A 12,015-nucleotide genomic window follows, 5' to 3' on the forward strand; every position below is an offset into this window, starting at 1 on the left:
GATAGATGATAGGTAGACAAATGATAGATGATAGATAGGTAGACAGATAGATGATAGGTAGGTAGATGATTGCTAGATGATAGATAGATGATAGATTGATAGACAGGTAGACAGATGATAGGTAGACAGATAGATGATAGTTGATAGATGATAGCTAGACAGATAGATGGTAGATAGATTTATGATAGATAGGTTTATGATAGATGATAGGTAGACAGATAAATGATAGATGATAGATAGACGACAGGTAGATGATAGATAGATATGGAGACAGATAGATAAGTAGACAGGTAGACAGATAGATGATAGGTAGACAGATGATAGAAAGATAGATGATAACTAGCTAGACAGATATATGGATTTATGATAGATGATAGGTAGACAGATAAATGATAGATGATAGATAGATGATAGATAACAGGTAGATGATAGGTATGGAGATAGGTAGACAGATGATACAGAGATGATAGATATGGAGACAGGTAGACAGATAGCTAGATGATAGGTAGACAGATGATAGGTAAACAGATAGGGAGACAGGTAGACAGATGAGTAGATAGGTAGACAGATAGATGATAGGTAGGAAGATGATAGATAATAGGTAGAGAGATAATAGATAAATTATAGGTATACAGATAGGTAGACAGATGATAGATGGGTAGATAGAGAGGAAGACAGATAGATGATACCTAGATAGATGATAGGTAGAGAGATAGTTGATAGATATATAGATGATAAATGATAGATGATAGGTAGATAGATGATAAATGATAGATAGATGATAGGTAGATGACTGATGATACATAGATGATAGATAGGTGACAGATGATAGATGATAGGTAGACAGATAGGTAGGTAGATAGATGAGGGATGATAGATAGGTAGATGACAGATGATAGGTAGATAGATAGATGATAGGTAGATGACAGGTAGACAGGTAGACAGGTAGATAGATGATAGATGGATGATAGACGATAGGTAGACAGATGATATATAGACTGATAGGTAGAGAGATCTGATACAGAGATAGATGATAGATAGGTAAACAGATAAGTAGGTAGAGAGATAGGTAGACAGATAAATGATAGGTGATTGATAGGTAGACAGATGATCAATAGATAGATGATAATTAAACAGATAGATGATAGGTAGATGATAGAGATGATAGATGGGTAGACAGATAGATGAGTAGACAGATAGATGATAGACAGATGATAGATTTTTTTCATAAAGCTTTTTCCAATACTAATTAAAAATCATTAAAATATAATAAATACAATTATTAAATAATTATTAAAACTAAATACTGATGTTTTGTGACTCACAATAAAAAAGATGCTTTCAATCGCTCAAAGTCTCCGTACACCAACACTGCAACGTAACGTGAAAATATGCAAGGCACAGAAAACCAAGCACATTCTGATCTTCCACACTTCTCACAATATCTGAGGCCCTCCCTATATAGAACCCCCCCAAATCCAAGTGCCCAGGTCCGTGGCCCCTCGCAGTCTAACCTAGAACAGCCCCAAAATCCAACCGGCCCCCCGTCCGAACCTAGAACCGCCCCAAAACCTAGAACCGTCCCAAAACCCAAGTGTCCCCCGTCCACGGCCCTCGCGGTCTAACCTAAAACCGCCCCAAAACCTAGAACCGCCCCAAAACCCAAGTGTCCCCCGTCTGCGGCCCTCGCGGTCTAACCTGGAACCGCCCCAAAACCTAGAACCACCCCAAAATACAACGGCCCCCGTCCGTGGTCTAACCTAGAACCGCCCCAAAACCTAGAACCACCCCAAAACCTAGAACCACCCCAAAATCCAAGCGCCCCCATCCGTGGTCTAACCTAGAACCGCCCCAAAACCTAGAACCACCCCAAAACCCAAGCGCCCCCGTCCGCGGCCCTCGCTGTCTAACCTAGAACCGCCCCAAAACCTAGAACCGCCCCAAAATCCAAGTGCCCCCGTCCGCGGTCTAACCTAGAACCAGCCCAAAATCTAGAACCGCCCCAAAACCTAGAACCGCCCCAAAATCCAAGTGCCCCTGTCCGTGGTCTAACCTAGAACCGCCCCAAAACCTAGAACCACCCCAAAAATCCATGTGACCCCGTCCGCAGCACTCGCAGTCTAACCTAGAACCGCCCCAAAATTGAAGCGGCCTCTCGTCGCCTCACCTTCTCTCCTAGTACATATATAGTAGTATGTATACTACTATACTATATACTACTGTATACTATATGCTAGTATATACTGTACTATATATACTACTAAAAATATACTATACTGTATATACTACTAGTATATATACCATATATACTATTATATACACCACTATATACTATATAATATACTATATACTTGCCTCATCTGTCTACTTATCTATAATCTACCTATCAGATCTATCATCTATTTGTCTACCTATGTCTGTCATCTATCATCTACCTGTCTGTCTCCATATCTATCATGTACCTATCATATATCATGGACTCATCTATCATCTATCTGTCAGCTATTGTGTACCCATCTATCAGCTATCGTGTACCCATCTATCATCTATCATCAGCTATCATCAGCTATCATCAGCTATCATCAGCTATCATCAGCTATCAGCTATCATCTATCAGCTATCATCATCATCTATCATGGACTCATCTATCATCATCATCATCTATCATCATCATCATCTATCATCATCATCTATCCTGGACTCAGCTATCAATCATCCATCATGGACTCAGCTATCAATCATCCATCATGGACTCAGTTATCATCTATCTACTTATCTATATGTTTCCATAGATATCATCTGTCTACCTATCATCTATCATCTACCTGTCTACTTATCTATCTATCATCTGTCTACCTATCATTATCTATCAGTCTATCATCTGTCTATCAGATCTGTCTATCATCTATCATATATCTGTCATCTAGCATCTATCTGTCTACCTATCTACCTGTTTCCATATCTATCAGCTGTCTACCTACCTGTCATGTATCTGTCTAGCTATGTATCATTATCTATCACCTGTCTGTCTATGACATCTGTCTGCCTATTTGTCTACCTAGCTAATCGACTTACCTGCAATACTTACCTGCAAAACAGAAACAATATCCAAACCATACACAGCCTCACAAGAATAAGACACCCACTCAATTTTTTTTATTAAGACAACAATTATTACAAGTTACAGCCAGGGAGGAAAACATCATAGGGGTACAGAAACAACCCATACAAGTACAAGATCAATAGTCAGTCCCATCCACCCCTACCCTCTCCTTTTTTATTGAGACAATTGTAACAATTATAGTCAGGGAGGAAAACACCAGAGGGGTACAGAAACAACCAATACAAGATCAATAGTTCATCCCATCCACCCTCACCCTCTCCTTTTTCAGTTCAGACAACAATTACAAGTTATAGTCAGGGAGGAAAACATCATAGGGGTACAGAAACAACCCATACAAGATCAATAATTCATCCCATCCACCCTCTCCCTCTCCTTTTTCAGTTAAGACAACAATTATAACAAGTTATATTCAGGGAGGAAAACATCATAGGGGTACAGAAACAACCCATACAAGTACAAAATCAATAGTCCCTCCCATCCACCCTCACCCTCTCCATTTTTTTATTAACACAACAAAAAGCATTTCTACAAGTCCGTACTCGTGCAATTCTTGCAGAGCCAAGGCCACGTAGTGAGCCATCCCAATACCCTGAGCCTTGTTACTGGACCATAAGAAGATTCTTGGCAGGCACAAGCAAGGTCAATTGTCTTGTTATGCTTCTGTAATATCCCATGTTTTCGTGCAGAGAATGATCTCTGCCAAGGCTGTAGTTTCCCACTGTGTTTTTACAAATACAGTATTACAAAATACACAAATGCAATTTTACAAATACAAGAACAAACAAGTTATAAACATTAGCTTTGTAAACAGTAGTAACTTCTAGACTCACCACTTAGAGCTCAGCATCCAAGGTTGCTCAGCTTTCTCCTTGAGTCAGCTACATCCACCTGCTAAACATGCACAGAGTTACCCACATGAATTCAAGCTAAATAGATTAGCCTAAAGAGAAAGAGGTTCAGTATCGCAGCAAAAACCTCAGCTTTGCAGAGCCTAACATTTACTCCCAACACAACCCTTTCTTCTACCCATTCCCCAAGAGCTATTCACGCCTCAGTGCTGAAGTTCCAGCTGAATGCACTGTTATTCTCTCTAGTTCCACCTACTTACCATAAGCAGCTTCCTCAGTATGCTCGTCCGCAGTGCCACATCTTCTTTTGCTGTGTCAAACACAAGGCCAGGAAGTGCATCCAGTAAGTAAACTCCCCAAGAGGTGAAGGACAGGAATTAATAAAAAAAAAAAAAAAATTACTGAAATAGTTGCACTGAAATAAAACAGACAACTGATGTCAAGGGCTGGAAACACAGGGCTCCAATTCCAAATCTGCTTCATGCTTCTAGCCCTTCCATTACCACTCTGTAGCCCCATGCAGTAGCTCACTCTAAACTGTATGTGCATTCTCACTAGCTCCAGGTCAGTGGCACAGAGAGAAGGGACTGGCCTGACAAGGAAGGGAGAAGGGACTGGCTTGACAAGGTTCTCCAACACATGCTTCACTCTCTGCTCTTGCCCTCTCTCAGCACTCTCCATTTCCAGCACTGATCTCTGGATGCTACTTTAGAGGGCTGGTTGGTTTTTAAACACACCAGTTGAGTTTGCAGGTGTAACATCACCTGTCACATTAAAGTCTGCCTCTGGTAAATCATCAAATATCAAATTAAAACGCAATCGAGCTTGTGGCACAACAAACCTGGTAAACAGGTGGCTTCAAACAAACCCCTCCTTCTCCCAAATGCCAAACCTTCAATTACTGCTACCTGAACACTAGCTTAGCTTCTGTAACCAACACAAGGGCACATACGTAATAGGGGGGTACCAACATATATTCGTATCCTTACATCTCTGGGGCAAAGGCAACATGCCCTATCCCCGTGTTACAGAAAAACAAACCCCACAAGGGCTAAATAGAATGAACACAGGGAAGAGCTAAGCAGAGCTCATAAGGGGGTTTTCATTTTAAGAAACAGAACATTTCAGAAGCACTGATTTCAGGTCTGTACTATGCACACACATTACCTGGCAGAAAACCATTTCAGAAAAGCCATACTAGAAAAAGGCTAAAGAACACTTACTTGTTTTGGTAGGTACTGATGGTCACATGTGTAGAATAGGAGATCCCAGGAGGAGTGTCAGCTCAGTGAATAGTCCCTCTTCAGAAGTACAGCAAGTCACCTGGCTGCAAGAAAATGAACTGATTCAGAGCACCTGGTCAAACCTAAATGTGGTCAAAATAGAGACAATACTCCCTGAGCAGACAGAGTGACAACAGCTGTTCTTTAAAATCACAAAGTAAAAGATCTGCCACTGTACACTTTAATAACAGAGAAACTAATAGAAACTAATAGCATAGAAACAATCTTAAGCCAGAAGTCCAATACCTTAAACTTTCCAATTTACTGTCAATATTTACTATACACCAGTCTGAAAATAGGAAGCAAGCTTTTACCATGATTGAACAAGCATACCCCAACTCAGCTACATAAAGGAGACAAGCAGCTGAGATGAACCTGCTGACAATACAATGGGTTAGCAGAAGAGCAATACAAAGTAAATTTGGTAAAATCACGTTAAAAGGTCAATATCCCACAAGAAAAGCCAAATATTCTATTAAGATGTTATTATGTTACAATACTGTTGTCTGAAACTTCCAATTAAAGCACTTGAACAGGTATAACCTTCCTCCTACCCATCTTCTCACCTATCTCAAATCTCCACACTGATAAAAGGTTAGACTCGGGGAAGTCAACATAAGAGAAAAGCACAAAGAACTCAAAATTGCCTCCAAGAAGCAAAAATCAGTTTACTTTTGGCTTCTCCTATAAGCATTTATATAGTTGGGTAGCACAGTCAAAATTCATAAAGCAACAGTGGTGAAATCTGATTCCATTTTAATTTTACCATTCCTTAAATTCAGTCCCATCACCTACTTAGAGCCCAGGGAACTGTAACACAAATACATTTCCAGTGAACGCTACCCAAGTTTTCACTGAAAGGCCTCTTTAGATTATGAGGCTTCACAGCACTTGGCAAGATCAAATTTCCTCTTCCTTTTCTCACAAGCATCACCGATCAGCTTTGCATGATCTACTTGCTCTGAAGCAAGCCTGTCTCTCATTAATAAACTGCCTTCCTTACCAGTGCAGGGACTACACTATCCAACTAAGAGTATTTTTAACTCTCTTCATTTGTTACGTTGCACATCCTCAGCAAGAAAGTAAACCGAAGGAAGGGTCACACAGGGGAACAGCAAGAACCATGACCATCTACCAGAGTGGTGACAAATAGTCTGCAAAAGAAGTTATTTCATGCTGCAGCACCCTATGCCTACCACTAAGAAGCAGGATCACGATTTTTCCAAGCAGTCTTCACTGCAAAGTCCAGCTCTTATTGATCTTATTGTCTGCTGGACAGTCTCATCACCACCATTCACATGAGCCAGTAATCACAACACTGCCATTAAAATACCCAGGATCTTCAGATTCCAGGTGGCAAGAGCCAGGCTGGGGGAGGACAGAGCAGGTGACAAGAGACAATGCAGATGCTTCCTTCTTAACTGGAGGAAGAAGGGGAGAACAAGGGAGAAGTACCAGGAAATCAAAATGGAACACCATACAGAAAAAGGATAGATCATCTCCTGTTAAGTAAGCTGTGCTTGACATCAGTTAACAAACCAGGCACTGCCACAGCCTGCTAGGACCTTATACACAAAGCAGCATGCTTGGCTCTCAATCGCCTACCAGGTTGTGGTGGGAAGGGAGAACACCACCAGTACACTCTCTAAATGGTCTATTTGTTCTACACTGCCCAAGGAAGGCAGACTGCAGCAGGAACACAAAACAAGAAATATTCTAGCAAGATGTTTGGGCAGGGAATCTGAGAGCATCCCTGTCAGAGACAGCTCCAGACGAACAATGAGAACGTGACAGCAGAAATGGGTCATGAGAACTGCACAACATCAAACACAAGAAAAATAACCATAAAAAAACCACCTTATATCATTCATAAGCCCTTTCCAGAAGCAAGCACTGTCACCCCATTAATGCCAATAAAATGGCTTGTGAGAAATACCATTACTCCATAAAAATCAAAGGTATTGAAGTCCAGCCCAAAATGTTCCCAAAATCAAAAAAGGACTTGTAATTTACTAGGTTTTGCATCACTCAATAGGTCAGGACAATTGCAAATATTACCAGCTGTCAAACTACACAGCTCATGATGTCAGCATCACATCAAATGTGTCATACAGGAACTACCTACAGCCAAAGGCAGGACTGAACAATGGGAAGACGTCCTACAGACAGGCCACAAGGCAGAGAAACTAAGGAAGCTTCTAAGTGAGTGGTGCTGTCTGCAGGATCAACACCATGCCTCAAAAGCCAAGCACATAGAGCAGAATGGGACAAGGATCAGATGCCTTGCTGACCAATGGGCTGCATTCATTAATCTCCATGAAACGCCCTTTTCATTCCAAATAACAAAAACAGTCATAACTCGTTTGGGGTTTAGGAAAGAGAAAATAAAACCAAACCCAACTAACACATAAATTAATATGGGGTTTAGTTCATGCTTTTGTTTAACAGCCAAGGGTAAATATTTAAAACTGATTCACCAGAACAGTGACAACTCTTGGTAAAGCAGTAAGTCTCAGTGCATAGAAGGATCAGCCTGATGGATTACAGACAGCATGTAAAAGCATTAACATGTTTCATAACCCTATACAAGGCTAGGGTTTTTCATGCACACAACTCCACAAACGTGATCCAGGAGTCAGGATGCCCAACTTGGAGAACACTGACAATTTCCAGAAATAACCAAGAAGTCCATTGTTTAAATACTACAGCAAATGAAGCCTTTGAAAAAGGATAGGTCAGACAACTGGCACCCAAATCTCTTGCGCTCACGGTGTTTCGTGCACCAACCCTCCCCTCAACTTCACAACCACCATCATTCAGAATACTGCCTTCAACAAACAGACCATTTTACATGTGCCTACTTTTCTGGCAACCACAACCCAGGCCATATAAAATTATCCAATTATAATACTTTTAATATGAAATCAAGCATGGGATTCCCAATCCTGTCTTCTGATTCAACATTATATTCCATAGCTAAAGGCACCCTTGGTTTATAGAGCCGCCAGTGTTTCTGGCCTTCCAGCTGAAGGTTAAGCTCCTGCAAAAGACCATCAATCCCAATGCATAAGGAGGCATTGCTGCCCCTCACACATCCAACTGATCAGGAATTCTGAGTCATCTGACCTGAAAAGCCTGTGGAACCATGCCACAAATAAGGGATGGAGGTTGTTTCTGACAACAGAAGAAACAGATTTTATCTCCCCTGCTCTCAGCACCTCCACAGCACAGCAGGATTGCTTTCACATTACTTTTTAGATGTCTACCATGCAGAAATTTACATTCAAACTACTTCTTTAGGCTTCAATTAGAGAGCAACAGAGAGAAGAGTTGGGAAATGTCATCTGTTTCATCCTAAGGTAGGCATTTGCAAATCACTGTTTCTCTCCAGTCCCGTAAACAAGTGCCAGACAACTAACTCCAACCTAATGCCTACCACACAGATACTCAATATCTCAGCTGAGAGAGGTCTTATCACCATTCACTGACAAGCAAAGCATCAGAAACCTGCTGTGAGCATCTAGAGTTGATGACATACACCAGAACATGCAGACTGTGGGGCTGGCTGCTGAACAGCAAGCATAAGGAAAACAAAACTGGAGCTGTATTTAAGGGAAATTCCAATAACAAAGAGCAAAAACAGAAATGTAAGGGTCTGGGCCTTTTTAGTTGGTTTAAGTGGGACAGGACAGCTTCTTTTTTTCCAATTAAATGCCTCTTCAAATGCTTCTTTTATAAGCTGATTTAAAACGCATTTGGATCACACAACTTCTTCATACCAGCAAGTTCTTAAGAACAGTAGGACAGCAAATAGGAACCAGCACAACCTGTCTGCTTTCACTATCCACCTGAAGAAAGGACACATGCTTAGGAAAGGAAATAACTACTAGATGCTCAGGGGTCTGAATGAAGTGAAACTGAAGAAAAGGTGCTAGAAAGCTTCTGCAGGGGAAGAAAACTAATTATCTTATCATCTAATGGAAATACCAGGTCTGGAAAGCTCAGTTCACATGGCATTACCATTAGATATACTATTTTCAGTGAAGTTATACGTGGATGGTTTTTTTAGCAAAGAAAGACCACGTTCCCAAGTCAGCAAATGCCTACATGGGGCTCTACATGAACTGAGGATGGAAAAAGCCATGGGTGAAGAAGCAAAAGTAACAATGCAAGCACAGTAAGAAGAAACTGGTAAGGGCCAAGACACAAGAGTGAACTGTTAGCAACTTCTAAAGGCTCAGTCCCCATACACTATATTTAACCAATTGTATACTACTTGCTGTGTGCTACATTGCATATGGATCCACTAATGTAACAAACTATTGAATATGTAACCAATCTTAATACAGCAATCAAATGTGTATCCAATCTTAACACAGCAAGCAAATATGTATCCAACCTTAATACAGATAGGTATTGTCTTAATGAAGTTATTGCATATATATCCAATTATAAGACCCCAGGTTACTGCAAGCAAATGAAGATAACAGTATAAAAAAGATAGATGCTTTGTAATAAATGGTTTTGCTTGATCACATTGATCTCTGAGTACATTTCTGTGCAGCAAATATAGAAAAAAAAATTACTGTATGTATTTGCAAAAAAACTACTGTTAAGTTTTCAGTGGGAAAACAAGACACGGGGGGGGGGGGGGGGGGGGGGGGGGGGGGGGGGGGGGGGGGGGGGGGCAAAAAACCAGCACACATCCCCTGCCGCTAGCAAAAGCTCACACAGAGTCCGACAGCCACCGCTGCGCAGCCCCACCTCAACATCATTGTAGTGAGGTGGAAAGCCCTGGGACCCCTAAAGAATCATAAAACATTGGATCCTACCAGAGACCCGAAACAGCACTCCAGCTTCTCCCAAACCTTCCCCAGCTCTTCCTTCCAAGAAAACAGATGATGCTGTTGCTGATGCTGTTGCTGATGCTAAAGAGCTCAGCCGAACCAAGCCGCGGAGCTCCGAACCCGGTACCCGTTGGTGCCAGGACTGCGCCAAAACCCCCCCCCCCCCCCAGCAGAGAGGCCACGCACAGCCCTTCTTCCAGGGCAGGCCCCCTCAGCTCAGCACTCCCAACCAGCCCCATGGAGCCCGAGTTACGGGCCGGCCATCCTGGCTGCAGCACAATGCCCCATATTCAGGAGCTCCGCTTGCCCCCACCCCAGCCTGTGGACACGGTGGCTATTACCTTGCTTACAAGGTTGCCCCTCTCTCCGGGAAGGCTACCCACCCATGGAGCAACACGGTAAAAGCAAAGACCCCAACCCTCGTTACAGGGAGGGCACCCAGCTCAAAGCCAGCCACCAGGGCAACCCAAAGGTGCCGGTGACGCCCTTGTGTGACCCCAGCCTCAGTGACAGGGAGGTCCCTGTACCGAGAGTACCTTTCTCTTTCCTCCTCGTCAGCCTCCTGGGCTTCCCCCAACTCCGCTCCGCTCCTCTTCAGCCTCCTGGGCTTCCTCCGCTCGCTCTGATCCTCTTCAGCCTCCTGGGCTTCCCCCAACTCTGCTCCGCTCCTCTTCAGCCTCCTGGGCTTTCCCCGCTCGCTCTTGCCTCGCAGCCTCACACGACGAATGCCTCCTCTGTCTGCTCCGCAGGCCGGTGCGAAGCAGGAACATGCGGTCAGGGGCGAGAGGCACCGGGAGATCCCCCCCAACACCACCGGCCCCGACGTCCTCCCGCACCTACTCCCGACCCCCTTCCCTCTGCCCTCCCCCCCGCCCACCTCCCAGCCAGTAAAAGCTCACCGATCGGCTCCTCTCACGGGATGGGTGCTCCGGAGATCCCTGCAGGAACGAGGGCGAAGAGCTCTCTGCTGCTCCGGGACGCTCCAGGCGGAGACTGGATACTCCATGGTCCTGCTGCACCTCCTTCGACAATGCCTGACCGCTCCTCCCGGGAAGAGGCAGAGCTCGGCCGGGCCAGCGGCGCTCGCCGAGCCCCGACGGCGGTGACCGACCCCAGCCAGCCCAGCCCGCGGCGGGCACGGACCCTTCCCTGACGGCACCGACCCCTTCCCCATCAGAGGCAATTACAGACCCTTCCCCACCAGCACGACGGCACCGACCCTCCTCCTTGAGGCAATTACGGACCACCTTCCTTGCGGCAATTACAGACCCTTCCCCAAGAAAACGACGGCACCGACCCCCCCCCCTTGAGGCAATTACAGACCCTTCCCCACCAAGACAACGGCACCGACCCCCCACTTGAGGCAATTACAGACCCTCCCCAGCAAAACGACGGCACCAACCCTCCCCTTGAGGAAAATACAGACCCTTCCCCACCAAAACGACGGCACCGACCCCCCACTTGAGGCAATTACAGACCCTCCCCAACAAAACGACGGCACCGACCCCCCCCCTTGAGGAAAATACAGACGCTTCCCCACCAAAACGACGGCACTGACCCCCCCCTTGAGGCAATTACAGACCCTTCCCCACCAAGACAACGGCTCCGACCTCACCCCCCCGCCTTGAGGCAATTACAGACCCTTCCCCACCAAGACAATGGCACCGACCCCCCCCCCTTCAGGCAATTACAGACACTCCCCATCAAAACGACGGCACCGACCCCCCCCCCTTGATGCTATTACAGACCCTTCCCCCCCAAAACGACGGCACCGACCCCCCCCCCTTGAAGCAATTACAGACCCTTCCCCACCACAACGACGGCAGCGATCTCCCCCCCCCTTGAGGCAATTACAGACCCTTCCCCACCAAAACGACGGCACCGACCCCCCCCCCCCCTTGAGGCAATTACAG

At 44.7% G+C, this 12,015-nt stretch overlaps 1 long non-coding RNA gene across 1 annotated transcript; it reads right to left on the bottom strand.

The window, feature by feature from the left end:
- Positions 1-3,786: 3,786 nt before the first annotated feature.
- Positions 3,787-11,298, bottom strand: LOC115946360 (uncharacterized). The gene is made up of 6 exons (XR_004550742.1): positions 11,002-11,298; positions 10,639-10,840; positions 5,196-5,299; positions 4,233-4,324; positions 3,955-4,015; positions 3,787-3,842 (listed from the first exon to the last, which is right to left on the bottom strand). It is a non-coding gene; the product is annotated as an uncharacterized lncRNA (long non-coding RNA).
- Between the last annotated feature and the right edge of the window lie 717 nt (positions 11,299-12,015).

The sequence above is a fragment of the Melopsittacus undulatus genome, unplaced genomic scaffold, assembly GCF_012275295.1.
Source record: "Melopsittacus undulatus isolate bMelUnd1 unplaced genomic scaffold, bMelUnd1.mat.Z mat_scaffold_215_arrow_ctg1, whole genome shotgun sequence".
Lineage (NCBI taxonomy): Eukaryota > Metazoa > Chordata > Aves > Psittaciformes > Psittaculidae > Melopsittacus > Melopsittacus undulatus.